The sequence below is a fragment of the Octopus sinensis genome, linkage group LG5 (genome assembly GCF_006345805.1).
Source record: "Octopus sinensis linkage group LG5, ASM634580v1, whole genome shotgun sequence".
Lineage (NCBI taxonomy): Eukaryota > Metazoa > Mollusca > Cephalopoda > Octopoda > Octopodidae > Octopus > Octopus sinensis.
In genome coordinates, this window is record NC_043001.1 from 47,504,915 (window position 1) to 47,524,552 (window position 19,638).

Genomic DNA, 19,638 nt, shown 5'->3' on the forward strand with positions numbered 1-19,638 from the left:
CACACGTATACATATAAAAGCTATCATACCTTTCCTTAAATTAGTTACTTGATCTATGAAGCAAAGACATTTATACCTGGATGATAGATGAAAACGTGTCGCAAACACAAGGAAACCTATTTTAACGCAGTGATATTAAATGGAAATATTTAAGAATGGTGAAAGGTTCCATTTTCCCCCCTGATATCTGAAATGGCATTCATAAATGAAGTATTATTCCATCTTCTCTGAGAATGTTGGTGAAATTCTTGAAGAAGATAGCTTTATCTGATTGTTTTTATTTGCTCATATATGTGTATGTGTGTGTGAGTATGTGCTGCGTGCGTGCGCGCGTGTGTGTGTGTGTAATACCCTTTTACAATATCTCTATAGTAGCTTCCTGCCGGCTTTCTCGAAGGTTCGCTGGTTCACCACAGGCAATCTTCCCCCTCTGTCATTCTTGCTACAATATCATCAGACGAAAAAGAAAGTATGGGGTCTGTTTAAAATGAAATTCTATACCCGAAGTAAGAACATCATCTTTGAATTATCGCTTTGAAAGTTCGGGAATTCTTAGGAATTTTTTTTTTTTCAGTTTTGTTTCCTTTCTTATATTCTTTCTTATTCATATCAAACTATTTTTTCTGGAAATTCGCAAGAGGTAAATAATAGTATATAGTTTGGCAGAAACACAACGTTTCTGTTGATAAGTTAAAGCCGGTGATTATTAAGTCAACGTACACACATTTTTAGGTATATAGACTTTTTAGGTATATATGCTCCACTGATATCTATACAGCTACAGACTGAAAGTTTCAGAATTTACAAGCACTGCTCCATTGCACCACGAGAAATCAGTGCGTCATTTTGGCCAAATCTTGTTTTACGAGCGTGCGCGCGAGCACATACACACACAAACATTCATACATCTGGACATATATGTGTGTGAGTATTTGTATATATATGCATATATATATATATATATATATATATATATATATATATATATATATATATATATTAGATATATAGATATATATATATATATATATATATATATATATATATATATGTATATGTATGTATAAGTATATATACATGCATATATATATATGTGTGTGTGTGTATGTGTGTGTATCTATATAAATACACTTTACTCTCTCTTTACTCTTTTACTTGTTTCAGTCATTTGACTGTGGCCATGCTGGAGCACCGTCTTTAATCGAGCAAATCGACCCCAGGACTTAATCTTTGTAAGTCTAGTACTTATTCTATCGTTCTCTTTTGCCGAACCGCTAAGTTACGGGGACGTAAACACACCAGCATTGGTTGTCAAGCGATGTTGGGGGTACAAACACAAACATATGTGGTCGGCCCGAGGCTATAGTAGAAGACACTTGCCCAAGATGCCACGCAGTGGGAAGGAACCCAGAACCATGTGGCTGGTAAGCAAGCTACTTACCACACAGCCACATTATGTATGTATATAATCTATCTATCTATCTATCTATCTATCTATCTATCTATCTATCTATCTATCTATCTATCTATATATATATATATATATATATGCAGCGTCACATGTCCTTCAAAACTTAGTCTTTAGAAAAATTAGACAAATGTGAAACCAGTTAAGTGTATTGATATAAATAAGTTTTCTTATACAGCGGTGGTGCCCCACCATGGCCGCGGCCTTCGGGCTAAAACATTTTTAAGGATTTAAGGATTTTAAGGACTCTGTGCGTTTTCAAATTCATTTTTCTTTCTTTCTTCCTTTCTTTCTCTCTCTAACTTTCTCCTTCTTTTACTTTCTTTTTCTTTCACTTTCTTTCTTTCTTTCTTTCTTCCTTTTCTTTCTTTATTCTTCTCTCTCTCTCTCTCTCTCTCTCTCTCTCTCTCACACACACACACAAACACACACATAAATTCAAATTCATTTTTCTTTCTTTCTTTCTTCCTTCATTTCTTTCTCTCTCTAACTTTCACTCACTCACTCACTCTCTCTCTCTCTCTCTCTCTCTCTCTCTCTCTCTCTCTTACACATACACACATAAATACACCACATATACGTAAGCAGGGAAAAACGTACGTGATTTGATGATGATGATGATGATGATGACGATGCTGATGATCTTGTTTTCCTCTGCAATGATTGCCTTGACATCATTGCCCCAAGGGCGATGCATGTGAAAACTTTAAATGTGGGATAATATTACCTGTGGGCGGCTAAATAAGGGTTCGGAGTCCACAGATTTTGAGACTTGGAGATGGAAATGTGTTGTAAACCGATACACTCGTTACCCAGGCAAAACCTTGAATTTCTCATTTGGAAACTGACACCTAACGAAGGAACGCCCAGAGTGTTGCTAATGCAAATTCCTTCATTAATCGCGAATACAAATCAAATGTGAGAAATAGGAAATAAGAGGGAAAGCAAAGTAATAATAATAATAATAATAATAATAATAATAATAATAACAATAATAATAATAATAATAATAATAATAATAATAATAATAATAGCCTTTCTGTTCTAAGCGCAAAAAATTTAGTGGTGGTGGGGTGCTACTCGATTACGTCGATCACAGTGTTCAACTGGCACTTATTTTAACGACCCCGAAAAGATGAAAGACAAAGTCGACCTCTGCGGAATTCGAACTCAGAAACGTAAAGACGGACGAAACGCCGCTGAGTAGTTTGTCCACAGATTTTGAGACTTGGAGATGGAAATGTGTTGTAAACCGATACACTCGTTACCCAGGCAAAACCTTGAATTTCTCAGTTGGAAACTGACACCTAACGAAGGAACGCCCAGAGTGTTGCTAATGCAAATTCCTTCATTAATCGCGAATACAAATCAAATGTGAGAAATAGGAAATAAGAGGGAAAGCAAAGTAATAATAATAATAATAATAATAATAATAATAATAATAATAATAATAATAATAACAATAATAATAATAATAATAATAATAATAATAATAATAATAACAATAATAACAATAATAATAATAATAATAATAATAATAATAATAATAATATAACAATAATAATAATAATAATAATAATAATAATAATAATAATAATAATAACAATAATAACAATAATAATAATAATAATAATAATAATAATAATAACAATAATAATAATAATAATAATAATAATAATAATAATAATAATAACAATAATAATATAATAATAATAATAATAATAATAATAATAATAATAATAATAATAGCCTTTCTGTTCTAAGCGCAAAAAATTTAGTGGTGGTGGGGTGCTACTCGATTACGTCGATCACAGTGTTCAACTGGCACTTATTTTAACGACCCCGAAAAGATGAAAGACAAAGTCGACCTCTGCGGAATTCGAACTCAGAAACGTAAAGACGGACGAAACGCCGCTGAGTAGTTTGTCCAGCCTGTTAACGATTTTGCCACCTGACCTCCTTCATAGTAATAGCAACAACAACAATAATTATAATCCTTTCTACTTTAGGCATCAAGGAATCTCTAGGGAGGCCACACCCTCAATTCATGCCTACGCATCAAAAAAACCATGTCCTATTAAGCTCGGTGATGTCACTAGATACATTATCTATCGTGCCATCCACAAGAAGGTGTAGACACGTGAATCTGGTCAGACGAAAGCTGGGACAAAGCACGATCATTAGGCAGTAATATATAAAGGAAACAATGTGCAGGTTTTCCACCTCTGCCTAACCTTTCAAGGGTAGGTTTATCTTAACTCATTTCTGAGTAAGACTGGTTACTCTGCTCGTCTCAGTTCCTAACCATATATAGTTCTGGACCGAACCAGACCCAAGAAGTTAACTGGTCCTTCGGTCCAGTGACCGACGACACTGGCCGGGGTGCATGAATTTGCCTCTCCAGGTGCCAAGCTGCAAGCCCACAGAATTGTCCGAGTTAACTTAACCCTTTAGAATGGTGTCGATGGCTCATCTTCTATCGTGTTCCATACTATCATAGCGACTTCGTCTGCATATGGTAATACGGTTTTTCTGTGTCCTAACTTTTCTTTCTTTAGTAGTAGCTTTGATTCACAACATACTAAAGAGAGAAAACACCCTTGGCAGTGGAACAGGGGAGTTAAAACGGTTCCGCTGGTGGCAACTTAGACTGACCAATGAGCAGGAATCTTTGTACATTGAAGCGATCTAACCGCTGAAAACAAGATCAATATCGCTGGTGTGCTGATAGCTTTCGATCGATGCAAATTAGTCCGTATCCTACCAAGACCATGTTTGTTAATCACTCTCACTATGAAGTATTTGCATGAGGTGGAGGGTGTTGCGCATAGATTTGTGGGGAACCATGCAGATCTGCATTTTCCTGACCATAATACTGATTACAAGTACCAGCTTATTTACTAGACTTCCGCCAAAATCTAAACTCTGTATTCAGTCGAGTTATGGACCATAAATTATCAACAATGTTCCTCTTGTACGCTATAATCAAATTAGAAGTAACGCATATTGTAATTTGGCTTCCATTTTTTAAAATCTTTTTAATTTCAAATAGTGGATTGTTTAGAGTGCATTATATAATTTTAGTCGTGGGGTTCAAAGAGTGGAAATGTAAACCAAATTTCCTGGTTCGCATAGTTAGACATTTGATAATAAAAGAAAAAAATCAGGAAGCATGCATGAATGGTTTGAATTCGAATGTTTCTTAGCAACATGTCATAGTTGCTTTCATAGGTTCTGAGCCAGAGGTTTTGTGGGTTTTTTTTTAGAATGAAATGACAGAATGCTACCTTCGTTTCTCTATCTCTCTCTCTCTCTCTCCCTCCCTCTCCCTCCCCCCTCTCTCTCTCTTGTTTTTACTCTAGCGATATATGTAAGATAAGAAACGGTTACAGTTGGAAAAGAAAACTAGGTTGTAGGCTCGATTCGATTCACCGAAAATATGCTACAGAGCTGCGGCGCCTGCATTGATAACAAGGTTTCTTTTGATTAGGAACAATGCCAGACTTTTGTAAGGATATAGGGAGCAGGCTACAAGATCTACCTTGACATATCATTGATATCTCTTTTTAGAATTATGAAAAAACTAAAATCAACCTTGAGAAACTTGACTGTTAACAGTAAGATCGCTAGATTTGAAGGTTACAACTGCTGTACTATATATTTATCAGTCATAGGAATAATTTATGGAATAAAGCATAATTTTCATAGTTGTATACTTACTAGTTTTGTTTTGGGGAGGGGTTAAGTCATACATTTCAAGCCCTCGTTTCTTCTTTCTTGCTGGGTCTAGAGGAAGGGGTTATACTCGAAGGTGTCCCCTTCATGTTACTCTTGAACCTTTATGAGGGGATACACGAGCAGGGAGTAAGTCCCATATGACTGACGTTTTGAGAAGGAAGGACTAGGTACAGTGATAATTGAGGAGCCTGGGAGAGGGTTGAATATAACAGGGAAATGAGAGGAGGAGTGAAAAGTAGGACAAAAATGCTTGAGTGGAAGGGACATGAGCTAGGCTAACTCCGATGACTTCAAATCACTGTACGAGTATTATTTGTAGAAAAGATCAAGTGAGGAAATAGTACAACCTGTGGCTCAGAGGTTACAGCAACGTTGCAAATGTTAGAGCAAAACTCCATTGTGAACCGATCTGTGTATTAAAGGGTGTCAATAAATGTCGGGACTCTGAAGTCTTTTCTGGCCCTAAAGAGAAGAACCAGTTGTTGGGATGCAGTCCTAGCTATGCCAAACATATGCTTTCAAAAGAGAACATTGTTGATAACGAGGCCCAGCATTTGGAAGGATTGTTGGGGTTTAACTGCGTGCTGTTAATGATTAATGGGGATATGGTGCAATGTTATTTTCTTAATATGAGTAGCATTTTGCTTTTAATGATCAGCGATATTGGAGTGTTTCTGTTTGCTTTCCACTTACATCTCTCTACAAAGTAAGGCAGTAATACCAAGAGTACTACGTCAGAGTTAACTGTATCTAGTTTCTATTGTGAGATCGATAATTTCTCATATTTATTTATAAGTAAAAAAAGATAATGAGATTTGTAAAAGATGAACAAACGGTATATTTAAATTTCAGGCCTGTTAGTTAATTCCAAAAAGATCGGCGTTTGAAAAGAAAGATGTTCGAGATATTATATTTGTAACAACCCTGCAAGTTGAAGCAGGCATGGCTAGACATATCATGATAACAATGTGGATGGTGTCTGAACATAAAAGACCATGTAGTTCGATAAATGATAAAGAAAATACAAGACTCGATAGAAAGATTTCAGTAGGTTCAACAAAAATTAACTATCAGTATCACCAAACATCTTTAAATCATTGAGGAAAAGACTTGTAACCTGATGATGATGATGATAATGATGATGATGATGATGATAACAACAAAAATAATCCTTTCTACTATAGGCACAAGGCCCGAAATTTGGGAGAGGGGACTAGTCGATTACATCAACTCCAGTGTTTCACTAGTACTTAATTTATCGACCCCGAAAGGATGAAAGGTAAAATCGATCTCGGCGGAATCTGAACTCAGAACGTAGCGGCAGACAAAATACTGCTAAGCATTTTGTCCGGCGTGCTAACGATTCAGCCAATTCAATCCTTTCTACTATAGGTACAAGGCCTAAAATCTTGGGGGAGGGCACCTAGTCGATTATATCGACCCCAGTGCTTAACTGGTACTTATTTCATCGATCTCGAAAGGATGAAAAGCAAAGTCGAATTTGAACTTGTTGAAGATATCGTCACCTAGGAAATAATATAATTCAGTGTAGTAAAGAACATTAACTGGAACGCTTTTGACCATGGGTTTTTTCGCACTTGGTTGACCCAAAGTTAAGGAGAGAACAAAAAAAAAAGTTTCCCAGCCATGGTCATGGAAGGAACTGAATCCAGTCCTGTTTTAACGAAGAACTGTACCCAGTCTGGTATATATATGTATACAGACACACGCACTTACACACACACACACACACACACATGTTTATCTATATGTGTCTACGTGTCGGTGTTTCTCACCCACCACCACCACCACCACCACCGTCACTGCTTGACAACTGGTGCTGGTTTATTTACATCCTCGTAACTTAGCGGTTCGATAAATATGACCGGTAAAATGGGTGCTGGTCTTAAAAAAAAACCGCACGCAATTACTAATGTAGATTTGTTCGACTAAAACACTATAATGAGGTGCTCTAGCATGGGCGCAGTTCAATGACTGAATCAAGTAAAAGATAGAAGATTAGATAGCAGACGGCAAGAATGTGGAACGTTAGAAATGCAACAACATCGAAAATTAAATAAATATCTTCCAGTCTTTGTCACAGTAGGAATGTCTGATCATAAAAGCTCACGTGGAGTGGGGCACTGATGTAGGAATAAACAATAATTCCAACATCAACAACAAAGTCTACAGCATCAACAACAACAATGGCTTTTACGATGTAGCTAGGGAAGCTCCCAGAAATAGCAGTCAAATATCCTTCAAATCCAATCATATATATGTACACACACACACACACACACACACACACACATATATTTCTTTACTGCAATAAATAAAAGTATGTAATGACCATTATCTATAGCTCTCATATATTGGGACATCCCATAAATAATGCGGTGTTTTGTACTTTTATTTTTCAAAGTTAAGATAAACAAAGTTCTTTTTTAATCTAAAATATACTCTCCTTCGCTTGTCTACAATGCTCTTCCATCTATCTGGTAGACTTGCAAGATCCGCTTCCAAAATTCACTTGTCTGTGATGAAAAATACTCCTTCACTACTGTTCTGACCTCGTCTACAGAATTCATATTTTCCAGATTTTGAAGACTGCAGAATAAATGATAACCAGATTGGGCAATGTGTCGACGAATACGGTGGGTGGGGCGTCGTTTCCCATTCAAACTGCTCCAGCCTTTCGAATGTCATTCTCGCTGTATGTGGCCAAGCATTATCCTGATGGAAGAACACCTTTCATCTTAAAAGCAAAGATGGTGGTTTTTATTCTAGCGCTGACTTAAGCTGCTCAAGTTACTCGCAGTAAATCTCCTTTGTTATCGTTTGGTTTTGGGTTTAAAAGTTCAAAGTGGACTAAACTGTTCATATGCCACCAAAGAGATAACAACACCTTACGTGACCTTCTTTGGCCTTCGACGCTTGACATTTTTATAGAGAAACCACTTCTCGTCACCAGTCACTATTCGGTCCAAAAAAAGATTCATTCGTGAGACGTGACAGCAAAGAAAAGCACACATTCACTCTCTACAAGCGATTACACACGGAAAGTTTGTAAAGAACCTGTCATTACGCAATTTGCTAACTTTTCCGAGGGAACACAGGTGTTGATGAATGGTTGAATGACCAAATCCAAGCTTCTCTGCTAGTTCCTCAACAGTTACGATGGAATTTTGTTCCACCAGGTTTTGCAGGACGTCCTCGTCGAGCTCTACAGATCTTCCAGGACGAGGCTCGTCTTCTAGGCTGCAGTCTCCGGCTAGGAATTTCTGGAGCCACCGTTGACACTGGTTTACGCTTAATGTCCGATTGCCATATACTGCATTAATATTCCTTGCACTTCCCGTCGCGTCGTTGCCTTTATTAAACTCAGAAAGCAAAATATGCCGAATATGCTCCTATGTCACTTCCATTATAGCTTTAAGTAAATAAACTGTTAAAATCGAGATGCACTCTTCAAAACTTTCACCAAGAATAAGCGCAAGGTAAAATTACTACCTGCTTTTATAGCAAGTTGATGCAGATAGTTTATCCCGTCCCCCTCCGACTTTTAGCCCATGCAATTAAAAAAAAACGCATTATTTATGGGATGACCCAATGCACACACACACGTGTATATATATATATATATATATATTAGAAGAAATGAGGTAATCAGAAGATCGGATGGTTCATATTTATAGATATTTACTTATATATTACATTTTTTACATATATATATCATATCATTCAGATTATTAGCGCTTTCTCCCATTCTAGTGGGGTTTTCAAATCAAATTAATTCCTTTGTGGGGAATTTAATCATTTTATAGAGTTTCGTAGATGTGGGGAGGAACAAGACAGTACAAGAGGGTGAAGTGGATGAGGAGGAAGTGAGAGAGAGAACATGTGTGTATGTGTGTAGTGTGTGTGTGTGTGTGTGCGTTTGTATCTGAGGCTAAAGAGAAAGAGGGGAAGGGAGAGGGAAGAAGGTTATGATATGATATATATATGATATATATGATATATATATATGTAAAAAATGTAATATATAAATGAATATCTATAAATATGAACCATCCGATCTTCTGATTACCTCATTTCTTCTAATATATAATACTTGTACATCATCTCCAAACCTTCCAATATATATATATATATATATATATACAATTTTAATAGTTTGATTAAAATTGGTTGGCACTGAAACCCTCGGAGTACCAACGAATATGAATATGTACTCTACAAGAAGTATCTTCAATTTAATGTAAAATTGTTCTTTTTATATAATTCGACATAAAAACAAGCATTAAAATATATACGCGCACACACACATACACACACACACACACACACACACACACACACACACACACACACACACACACACACACACACACACACACACACACACACACACACACACACACACACACACACACACACACACACACACAATGGCTTTCGGTCACGCTCCGAACGCCTTTGATCAATCGGGACAACCTGGTCCTACACAACTGTATGAAATCAATATTTAGCAATAAACAAGATAGGTAGAGGTAGTTGGGCCGACAACTAATGAGATTTGCTTTGTTAATAAGAACATAGCAAAGTTATGAACATGTGAAGAGTTTTGTATGAGAGAGGGAGAGAGAGAGAGAGAAAGAGAGAGAGGAGGGACGGGAGGATTGTGATGGAGGAGGAAGCGATAGAGAGAAACAGACATGATTGCGTCTGGCTGTATGCATGTACCCGTGTTTGTGTGCGTACGTCCGTGTGTGTGTATGCGAGAAAGAAAGAGGAGAGAAAAAAGTGAATGCTTGTGTGTGCGTGCGTGTATGTGTGTGTGTGAGAGAGAGAGAGAAGGAGAAAGAGAGAGAAATGGATAGATTGGTAGGTAATTGGTGAGAGAGAGAGAGAGAGAGAGGATAGCGAGAGAAAAGAACGAGTTCATAATTATTATTCGGGATGCAGACAGCAGGCAAGCGGCCGGTAGCTATGGTAACAATACTGCTCCGCATCGCCAACCCTTGTCATTCGATAATACAAGCATTCTGGATCTTTCGTTTTACAGTTTCGATGTTCTATTTATATTTTTAGGTTGTCTACACACACACACACCACACACACACACACACACACCACACACACCACACACACACACACACACACACACACACACCACACCACACACACACACACACACACACACACACACACACACACACACACACAATGGCTTTCGGTCACGCTCCGAACGCCTTTGATCAATCGGGACAACCTGGTCCTACACAACTGTATGAAATCAATATTTAGCAATAAACAAGATAGGTAGAGGTAGTTGGGCCGACAACTAATGAGATTTGCTTTGTTAATAAGAACATAGCAAAGTTATGAACATGTGAAGAGTTTTGTATGAGAGAGGGAGAGAGAGAGAGAGAGAGAGAGAGGAGGGACGGGAGGATTGTGATGGAGGAGGAAGCGATAGAGAGAAACAGACATGATTGCGTCTGGCTGTATGCATGTACCCGTGTTTGTGTGCGTACGTCCGTGTGTGTGTATGCGAGAAAGAAAGAGGAGAGAAAAAAGTGAATGCTTGTGTGTGCGTGCGTGTATGTGTGTGTGTGAGAGAGAGAGAGAGAAGGAGAAAGAGAGAGAAATGGATAGATTGGTAGGTAATTGGTGAGAGAGAGAGAGAGAGAGGATAGCGAGAGAAAAGAACGAGTTCATAATTATTATTCGGGATGCAGACAGCAGGCAAGCGGCCGGTAGCTATGGTAACAATACTGCTCCGCATCGCCAACCCTTGTCATTCGATAATACAAGCATTCTGGATCTTTCGTTTTACAGTTTCGATGTTCTATTTATATTTTTAGGTTGTCTACACACACACACACACGCACGCACACAACACAACACACACACACACACACACACGCACAAAACACGTACAAAAGTTTATATACGAATGCATATACACACAACATCCAATACATACTTACACACAAACATACATAGCGCTTCAGATATAACACGAAGATATATAAGCTAACATATATATATATATATATATATATATATATATTTATGTATAGACGCGCACACACTCACATATACACGCGCGCACACACGCACATTTATACATACATGCACACACATGTGCGTATATATATGCTTGTGTGTATTTACATACACATACATGTATACATCGAAAGTTATAAAATAAATTTAAAATAAACGAAAAGATAAAAAGCACTTTAGTTTGTCTTATATATATGAATATATATTTTTTAATATATATATTTTTTAACATTTAAGCCTTCTGTCGTTTTTTCACTCTTTACTATTTTCTTATATATTCACCCACGTGCTTTACCAAACAAACTTTCTTATCTATATATATATATATATATATATATATATAGAATATATATATATATATATATATATATAGAGAGAGAGAGAGAGAATATATATATGTATGTGGAGTGTATGATGGAGGAGAAAGCGATAGCCTCGGGACGACCAAAGCCTTGTGAGTGGATTTGGTAGACGGAAACTGAAAGAAGCCCGTCGTATATATGTATATATATACATGTGTGCGTATGCGTTTGTCCCCCTACATCGCTTGACAACCAATGCTGGTGTGTTTGCGTCACCGTTACTTAGCGGTTCGACAAAAGAGGCCGATAGAATAAGTAGTAGGGTTACAAAGAATAAGTCCTGGGGTCGATTTGCTCGACTAAAGGCGATGCTCCAGCATGGCCGCAGTCAAATGACTGAAATAAGTAAGTGAGTAAATATTTGCATGTATACACACGCATGCATGCATGTGTATATAGGTATGTATGCATATATGCGTGTGTATGTATACATATGCGTGTATCTTTATGTGAGCCTATGTATGTAGAAACTTACGTGTATACATACTTAGATTTATTTTCATATATGCATACGTGATGCATGTCTGTATATACACATGCATATGAACTTCTATACATATACAAATGTGTATTAGTATGCATGTGTGTCTGTTTGTGTGTGTTAGTGTGTATACATGTGTGCCACTGCGTGGCACCTTGGGCAAGTGTCTTCTACTATAGCCTCCGGCCGACCAAAGCCTTGTGAGTGGATTTGGTAGACTGAAACTGAAAGAAGCCTGTCGTATATATGTATATATATGTATATATGTATGTGCGTGTATGTTTGTGTTTGTCCCCCTAGCATTGCTTGACAACCGATGCTGGTGTGTTTATGTCCCCGTTACTTAGCGGTTCGGCAAAAAGAGATCGATGGAATAAGTACTGGGCTTACAAAGAATAAGTCCCGGGGTCGATTTGCTCGACTAAAGGCGGTGCTCCAGCATGGCCGCAGTCAAATGACTGAAACAAGTAAAAGAGTAAAGAGAGTCTATGTATGTATAAATACTTGCATACGCGCATGCAAGTATGTATATGTGTGTAGCTGTTTATATTTATATTCATACATACATGTATACATATATACATATGTGTATGTGTGGGCGAGCATGTGTGCATATTACGTGCATGAAATGCATGTAGTATATAAGCGAATCACAAGTAGACAACATAGGCCATCTAACGTGTATGTTTAATGTAAACAGTTGATGAATTCGCTGACGTGTGCTTGCATCCCTTACGTTTTCTTACGTTTGTCGCTCACTCACAAGTATACTCTCTTTTTACTCTTTTTACTTGTTTCAGTCATTTGACTGCGGCCATACTGGAGCACCGCCTTTAATCGAGCAAATCGACCCCGGGACTTATTCTTTGTAAGCCCAGTACTTATTCTATCGGTCTCTTTTGCCGAACCGCTAAGTGACAGGGACGTAAACACACCAGCATCGGTTGTCAAGCAATGCTAGGGGGACAAACACAGACACACAAACACACACACATATATATACATATATACGACAGGGTTCTTTCAGTTTCCACTCACAAGGCATTGGTCGGTCCGGGGCTATAGCAGAAGACACTTGCCCAAGATGCCACGCAGTGGGACTGAACCCGGAACCATGTGGTTGGTTAGCAAGCTACTTACCACACAGCCACTCCTGCGCCTATATATCTGTGTTTGTGTATATTTTGTATATCAATCTATAGGGCTTCCGAAAGGAATAATGCAAGATGGAACAACACTACTTTCTGGCCCCAAGGGTGGGAAGTGCCCTTCTCAGATTCAAGGAGGTTCAACACCCTATTTTATAGGCGCTGTATATCTGTATATGCATATGTGTATACATATTTGTATAGAAATATACTTATACGTGTATTATGCTTATGGACAGGCTTATGCGGACTTATCTTTTAAGTATTCGTTCCAATAATTTTTTTTACATGCCACAATTTCAATACAACATTGGAAGAAATATGAGAGAGACAGAGAGAGAGAGAGAGAGGGAGAGAGAGAGAGAAAGTGTATGTGTATTTGTGTAGTATGTGTGTTTGAGTATGTGTGAGTATATAAATGTATATATATATGCACACATATGCATTTATACACACATGAACGTACACACATACACACTTGCACACTTATATATACATGTATTTTTTATGTAAGTATGTATGTATGTAGAAACGCATGTGTATACATACTTAGATTTATATTCATATATGCATACGTGATGCATGTATGCATATACACATGCATATGAACTTCAATACACATACAAATGTGTATTAGTATGCATGTGTATCTGTGTGTGTGTGTTTGTGTGTATACATGTGTGTCTATGTATGTATAAATACTTGCATATGCGCATGCAAGTATGTATGTATGTGTGTGTAGTTGTTTATATTTATATTCATACATACATGCATGCATACATATATACATATGTGTATGTGTGTGCGTGTGTGTATAATAGCTAGCTAACTAAACATACATACATACAGACAGACAGACAGACAGACAGATAAATAGACAGATAGATAGATAGATAGATAGATAGATAGATAGATAGATAGATAGATAGATAGATAGATAGATAGATAGATAGATAGGTGGATGGATGGGTAAACAAACACACACACACAACACTCAGATGCAGATGGAAAGAAATAATGTTACGATGGTCGAATGAACAATGGATAAAGAAAATAAATATTATCATTCATACACAACAGTTTCTTAAATTTACAAACAAGGCTCTTTTTACGGTTTATACCGTCCATACAGGGATATCCTACAACACTTAGTATTTCCCCGTTTCGAGGGAAATAAAAATAAAAGTAAATATACAGATTAGTTCATAAAGAAAGCTCATTATATTATATGCAAATTATATTTCTAGGCACATCCTCTTTAGTTTGTACTTGATCTTTTCTGGGGATTTTTCTCTCTCTTGTGATTTTAAAGAAAAATTGAAATTTGATAAATAACTCACCAAAAATTCCTTGTAAAAGATGCTATCAGACAAATGTTATCTCCAATTACAACAGAAAAGCTTGCCGGTATGACGAAAAATTTTCAACAATTTGATGTCTCCCTCGCAAAATAGTATTTATACTATATCTTATCTAGTGCCACTGGATCTATTGTGTTTGTCCAGTATAACTGATATCTTCCAACAAAAATAATGATTTCCTTTCTGTTTGTCAAAAAACAATTACCCTGAAAGAATATTAAAATTTACAGCTTAAATAACATATATAATCTATTTCGTAAATGCTTTCTTTCTATACTGGTATTAAAAAATTTATAGCAAAATATAAATATTTGGTGTTAAAATTAAAACGAAAATTTGACTGCCATAAAATACACCATAAAATATAGCCTATATTGTTAAATCAATCAATAAATAAATCTATATTAATATACCTGTTCAGAGAGGTATATATTTATAGATGCAGCGTGTATTTTATGTATCGGCTGCCAACTACTTCAGGAATGACGTCTGGTTTAAGTCCGTGTATTCCCGACTAATTATACTTAAACTATATATATAGGGCATGTATGTAAATAAATATATATTTATATAGTTATATATCTTCGCTTATTGTTAAATCTTTTGATATTTTTCTATCATTTTTCCCCACTTCAATATATGTAGTGAATTATAACATTAGTTGTCTTTAATCTGTTGTAGTCTGATCAAACAGGCTTTTCTGACGTAAAAATTTCACTGGCAGTCTTCCCTAGTCCTTAAAAAAAATATAGCATAATATAATTCAACGTATTCATAAATATATCAACACTAATATATGTATATACATACATACATACATACATACATACATACATACATACATACATACATACATACACACACACACACACACACACACACATATATATATATATATTATATATATATAAAACAAAATAATAAATAAAACATGCATATGTAGGTACAGGACACCAAAAAACGCCGAACACAATGATATATATATATATAGATATATATATATATATATATATATATATATATATATATATAGAGAGATAGAGAGAGAGAGAGAGATAGATAGATAGGTAGATAGGTAGATAGATAGATAGATAGGTAGATAGATAGATAGATAGATAGATAGATAGATAGATAGATGGATGGATGGACGGACGGACAGACAGACAGACAGACAGACAGACAGACAGGACAGACAGACAGACAGACAGACAGACAGACAGACAGACAGACAGACAGACAGATAGATAGATAGATAGATATGAACAATGTACCTGTCGAAGTGGATATGTATGACTGCGTAACGGCTGTTACCAGTGTTAGGATTGCCTCCCGGTCTTAATACAATTTACGTACTCTTGCTTAGTTAAATATTTTCACAAACTTCAAAGATGATTATATATAAATGTTTTTATCTATCTGTATATATATACGTAAATATTCTTTGATTCTGTTGAATTATCTCTTTTTTTTTTTATTTCTATCGCTTTCCGTCCCGTTTTATAATATCATTGAAACAATCCACTTGTAGCTGTGGATTTCCCAAGCTACCAGTAAATGCCGCCGCCAAGACAAGTAAGATCCAACTGGGATCCAGAGTAAAGAATAGGAATAAATGTGAGTGAGTGAGAGAGAAAGAAAGAGAGAAAGAGCGCGAGGAGACGACGAAGGAGGAATGGGAAGAGAGGAGTGAACGAGTGCAATGGTGCTTAGAGTGTGTGTGTGTGGGGGGGAAAGACACAACTACTTCAAATAGAGGGGAGGAGAGGAAGGGTGGGAAGTGAGTATGTAAGAAATAGCAAAGGATGAGTGAGCGATCGAGTAAAGTTAATGGTTGGAGACGAAAAGAGAAATAGTGAGGAAAGGAAATGGAGGCAAAAGAAAAAGAGAGAAATTGTGTGCGTACGCGCGCGTGCGAATGTGAGCGAGAGTGTGGATATGCTTGAGAAAGAGACAGACAGAGAGAGAGAGAGAAAAGAGAGAGAGAGAAACGTATAAGCAATGCAGGGATGAGGTGGACTGTATGAGCGTTAAATTAAATTATCAAAGCGAGGAAGGGAGAAAAAGAGGGTGAATAAGAGAAAGAGAGAGAGTAAGATAAATAGATAGATAGATAGAGAGAGAGAGAGAGAGAGAGAGAGAGAGGGGGAAAACGAGAGAAACAGATAGATATGAAGAAAGATAGCTAGATGGAGAGAGACACATAGAAAGACATTCATAGAGGGAGAAAGTTGATGACGAAGACAGAGGGACAGACAGATATATATTTATGAGTGAGAGAGAAAGAAAGAAAGAAAGAATGAATGAAAGAAAGAAAGAGAAAGAGAGAGAGTAAGAGAGAAAGAAAGGGACAGACAGACAGACATAATTATATAGGTTCGTAGCGGGGTAAAAAGGAAGAGAAAATTAGTGAAGAGAAATGTGATAGCGAGTAGCGAAGTTTCTTCTCTCTCTCTCTCTCTCTCTCTCTTTCCCCCCTCTCTGTCTCTATCCTGTGAAAGAGAAAGAGAGAAAGAAAGAGAGACAGAGAGACAGAGAGACAGAGATACATAAGATAGAGCAAGAGAGATATAGGAGTGCAGTTAGTGTATTTATGAAGGTAAAAAGCTACCTAGCCTCTGTGGAAATTAATACGGATGACGGTAATTAACAGCTGAGCGACTGCTTCTCTTGGCTCAGAAAAAAAAGTAAATAACAGCGTATATATGTGTATATATTTACGTGTATACATTTATGTGTATACATTTATGTGTATACATTTACGTGTATACATTTACGTGTATACATTTATGTGTATACATTTATGTGTATACATTTACGTGTATACATTTACGTGTATACATTTATGTGTATACATTTATGTGTATACATTTACGTGTATACATTTACGTGTATACATTTACGTGTATACATTTACGTGTATACATTTATGTGTATACATTTATGTGTATACATTTATGTGTATACATTTACGTGTATACATTTACGTGTATACATTTACGTGTATACATTTATGTGTATACATTTACGTGTATACATTTACGTGTATACATTTATGTGTATACATTTATGTGTATACATTTACGTGTATACATTTACGTGTATACATTTACGTGTATACATTTACGTGTATACATTTATGTGTATACATTTATGTATACATTTACGTGTATACATTTACGTGTATACATTTACGTGTATACATTTATGGTATACATTTATGTGTATACATTTACGTGTATACATTTACGTGTATACATTTATGTGTATACATTTATGTGTATACATTTACGTGTATACATTTACGTGTATACATTTACGTGTATACATTTATGTGACATTTATGTATACATTTACGTGTATACATTTACGTGTATACATTTACGTGTATACATATGTATACATTTATGTATACATTTACGTGTATACATTTACGTGTATACATCTATGTGTATACATTTATATGTATACATTTACGTGTATACATTTACGTGTATACATTATGTGTATACATTTATATGTATACATTTACGTGTATACATTTACGTGTATACATTTATGTATAAGCATTTATGTATGCACATTTACGTGTATGCATATATGGGTCTGCAACTGTACGTGCGTGTGTGAGTGTGTATGTTTATGTAGGTGCGTCTATGTATGTGTAGGTCAATATATGTGCGCGTACGTGGCTATATGTTAATGGGCATGTTTATCTGGATGTGTTCATGTCTGCATGCGGGCCTAGAAATGTGTATGTGTGTCTAAGCATATGTATGTATTAGTGAAACCTTGTACAACATACACACAAAGCAAACACACATACATACATGGAAACATACTTGCATACATGAATACAAAGATAAATAGATAGATACATACATACATCCATACATATATACATAACTACATAAATACACGTATCCATGCACACATATACACATAGATGCAGATATATACATATATTTGTACATGTATACATACATTAACGCATACATATATACATTATTACATGCATATATACATTAATACATGTATAATACATGCATGCATACATTAATACATGCATGCATACATACAGAAACGTATTTATACATGCATTTATATATGCATACATACATTAACACAAGCACGCATACATTATTACATATATACATACATACATACGTTAATACATACATTAATACATGTATGTATGTACACATACATACAAACGTACATACATACAGAAACACACTGACACATACACATACGATGATGCCTCATCTTGTCAGATGATAGCCGTCTTGCATTCACCCTGATTTACTTTCATCCTTGCATGTTCAAGAAATGAAACGATAGTAAGACATCTGTACGTCATTGGATTTAAGTGGCAAAAGCTTGTATAACATTTTTGCCACTTTCTCGGTCGCCATACAAGCATTGAATACCAGGTGACTGGTATTATTTTGACTGCCATGTTGTTCAGAGTATCTTTCTCCTTGAAGAACTGCCTTACCCACGGCTTTGTCAAAAATATTGAGAGCCTCTTCTACTCCTAAGAAATCTATTTAACCCTTAGATGTGACCCTGCCAGACACTACCGTTATGAGATAGAACGATCCTGGAAATATGGGTAATTAACGAGTAACTCCACGTTCCTCGCAACTCTCGAACACCCGAACAGGAGCCTAATCACTGGATGCTGCTTAATGTCATACCCGGGACAAACGCATATAGATACATATACATCGCTGAACTCTACACGTTTTGTTTTTTCATTCTGTCTCTATTTCCTCTTATTCCACACACAACACACACCACACACACCACACACACACACACCACACACACACACACACACATACAATATATATATATATATATATATATATTATATATATATGTGTGTGTGTGTGTGGTGTGTGTGTGTGTGGTGTGTGTGTGTGTGTATAAGTATATATGCACACACACATACATACATATACATGCATATACATATATACATACATATATCAGGTCATCCTAT

General features: G+C 36.2%; 1 protein-coding gene across 3 annotated transcripts in view; it reads right to left on the minus strand.

The window, feature by feature from the left end:
• The window catches only part of LOC115212003 (major egg antigen), a 191,358-nt gene extending 175,114 nt beyond the window's left edge, over positions 1 to 16,244 (minus strand). The window contains exons 1-2 of one of the 3 annotated variants that reach the window (XM_029780789.2): positions 15,905 to 16,244; positions 14,613 to 14,839 (exon numbers count right to left, since the gene is read on the minus strand). The gene's annotated coding sequence lies outside the window, so the exon portion shown is untranslated. Of the gene's footprint in view, positions 1 to 14,612; positions 14,840 to 15,046; positions 15,064 to 15,904 lie in introns of those variants that run through there. The other 2 variants (XM_036503407.1, XM_036503409.1) reach the window with 2 other exon arrangements.
• Between the last annotated feature and the right edge of the window lie 3,394 nt (positions 16,245 to 19,638).